Below are 2904 nucleotides of genomic sequence, written 5' to 3'. Positions count from 1 at the left end.
ACATAGCATGTATTTAGGCGCCTGGTGTTAGCAGACGCGCCTAAACAATACCTTTAGGACTCTTCTTTGCCAATAAGACCTTCTTAATAGCAGGACCTCTTTCTGGAGAAGCACTTAAAAGCTCATTAAATAGCGTAGCTGAATATCTCATTTTTAATTCAGTGACCAAAAAGAAATACATCTGGTTCGATAACTTTCGAAAGCTCATTAGCTTTCTTCATTTTAACTTTTTGGCAACGGTCTTCAAAACTTTTAGCTGGCCTACCAGCAGAAAATGTCGGCTTACCAAACTTAGAACACACAAATTGTGACAAGCCTTTTTCAAATTATAGCCAATCTTTATTTGTAGTAACAAACCGCTCTCCTTCGGAAAACGTTTGTCCACTTTAGGTCCAAATTCTGAATTAACTTCGCACGTGTGATTTCAATTTAACAAATTTGATTCTATCACTAGATCCTAAACTGATATTCCCTGGTACAAAATCCATTATTCCATCAAGTCTTTCATTTTTAGGGGTCGACAGCCATAAATCAAAAATTTCCTGTCTTGAAATTTTAGGAGTCATTTTGAAAATTGAAAATAAATGTATGGGTGCCGCAGCTAGCCGCAGAATTTTTTTTTTGGATTCCATTAGTATATACATCAATCGAGAGAATAAGTATAGTAAGTGATCTATATTCCGCCATATAAGAAAGATTTCTTCTACAAAAACAAAAAATAATAATAATTTGGTACTCACCAAAAAATATGTACGTCCACTTCGGTAATAATTTTTACATTTCCTGAATTTTCTTACTTAAAACAATGACGGAGAAAGAAATGAAGTTAAAACAAAGTTTCTTTAAACAAGTTATTGAGCCTTCAAAATACTCAGTTTTCGTTGTACGCACAACTTCATTTTTCACTTATTGCTTACTATGACTTTTGGATACCATTATGTTTATATGTAGCCAAATTTTTTCAAACAAAGTTGTATTTACTCTTAAGTAGACAATATTCTTGCATATTTGATAAAAATTTTATTGAAAAATTACAAACCAAAAATTTAATTAAAATACCCTAGCTTTGCACATTGGACCACTGTGCGCCGCCGGGAATGCGAAATCTTGTATAATATCATTCTTGTTATTAGGGACACAAATTTCGATACTATATGATACCATATCGATATTTTTGCCATTCGATACCGATACTTTTTACTCGAAAGTGTTCAAAAGATATTTTTTGGAATCGAGTACCAGAACCCTTGTATCGTATCGATTCGATAATAGGGCATTCGCACGAGGCGATTTTTCAGGCAACTTTTAGTTGAAAGCAAAAATCGCCTCGTCCGAACGGCCTTTCAACTAATCGCTTTCAACAAAGTTGGTCGCCAGCCAACTTTGAGCTCGTTCAACTTTTTTTCCTTGCAACCCTGTGTTTGTTTACATTCTGTATCAGTGTTGCGATATGAAATTGTTCCTTCAGTACGAAATCTATACAAAAAATGTACTTTTCGGCTATAAATTGTATACACTTTTTGATTCGCTCATATATTTTCTTAGTACATTCCCTTCAAGACCAATGGTATTCATGAGAAAGTTTTATTGTTTATGTACATACGTTTACGTATTTTACACTTTTACAAATTGATTCCACGCGCACATGTACTGCATTTAACGCAAATATGTATGTACACATTTTCAGGTATACATCTTAACAAAAAGCATATTTAAGTTATTATTAATGGATAAAAGAGACATTTTCCTTTGGATTCAGTACTAAAATTTGACATTTTAATAGCACTTCAAGTGCTTATCAAAACTTTACGACAAGATCTGACCATTTATCTTATTATTATTCAATTTTAATTATTTTTTTTAAATACTGTTTATATTTTAAGAAAAGCCATACAAATCCAAGGTTCAAACTCTGTGCAACATTAAAAAAACCAACACACTTTCGTAAAAATTTCGAACTTTTTAATTCGATTTCCTAGATTTATTTTGAGTGTGCGGTTTTTTAGCCCATTAAATTTTAATATAACAAAGTTTTTTAAGATTTCTTTGATGAAGGTGTTGCTAATTTTCTGACAGCTGACATCGCCGACAAAAAAAATTGCCGAGTTCAACGGTAAGTCCCAGCTACTTTAAACTTGCACTTTATTATACTAAAATTTAATGGGCTAAAAACTAAAGAATATTAATAAAGCTCGAAATTTTTACGAAAGTATGTTTTCTTTTGGATGTTTCGCAAAGATTTAATCTTGGCTTTATACGGTTTTTCTTAAAGAATACATTATATTTTATAAACAGATAATTAAAATTAAAGAATAATAAAATAAATAGTAAAATCTTGTCAATATGTGAGTGCCGTAAAGGTATTATATTTAAGAAAATCTCTTCTTATAACTAACGAAGACTTTGTTTCTATATGAAGCTGACTTCGACATTTTGTTTAAATAAAACTTAGTATCGAAAAGTTTCTTTAAAAATTTGCCTAGGCTATAGTATACTGGTCCGTTCAAGCCATTTTTCAAAACTTACAAAGGTAAATACGAACAGGCGAACAAAAGAGAATACAAAAAAATTTTTGCTGTGAATTTTCAGAGCTATATATTTTTAGTATTGATTACAAAATTGTACTAAAAAGTACTGCGTAGTAGGAAAGTATATTGTAAATGAAATTGTATCAAACAAGTACAATTGTACCAAAAATGCCAACACTGTTCTGTATACATACTTTTTCTTCTTTTCTACTTTTTTACTCTTATTTTATCTTTCAGCTTCGCTAAAAGCACTTCTACCAACGCTTGGCTTACCAAATTTACGCCAATTGATAAAATTTTGCGATTTAAATTCATTTTCAATAATGTAAATAACGATTCGTGTTGAATCGAAAATCGCCTCGTCTGAATAGGGATG

At 31.2% G+C, this 2904-nt stretch overlaps 1 protein-coding gene across 1 annotated transcript in view; it reads right to left on the bottom strand.

The window, feature by feature from the left end:
- The window catches only part of LOC118736366, a 443387-nt gene that overhangs the window by 391242 nt on the left and 49241 nt on the right, over positions 1-2904 (bottom strand). The gene's annotated exons all lie outside the window — the stretch shown is intronic.

This window comes from Rhagoletis pomonella, unplaced genomic scaffold (assembly GCF_013731165.1).
Source record: "Rhagoletis pomonella isolate Grant_MI unplaced genomic scaffold, Rhpom_1.0 Rhpom_scaffold_00003, whole genome shotgun sequence".
NCBI lineage: Eukaryota > Metazoa > Arthropoda > Insecta > Diptera > Tephritidae > Rhagoletis > Rhagoletis pomonella.
Note: the sequence above shows the minus strand (reverse complement) of the source record. Positions and strands in the feature narration are given on the sequence as shown.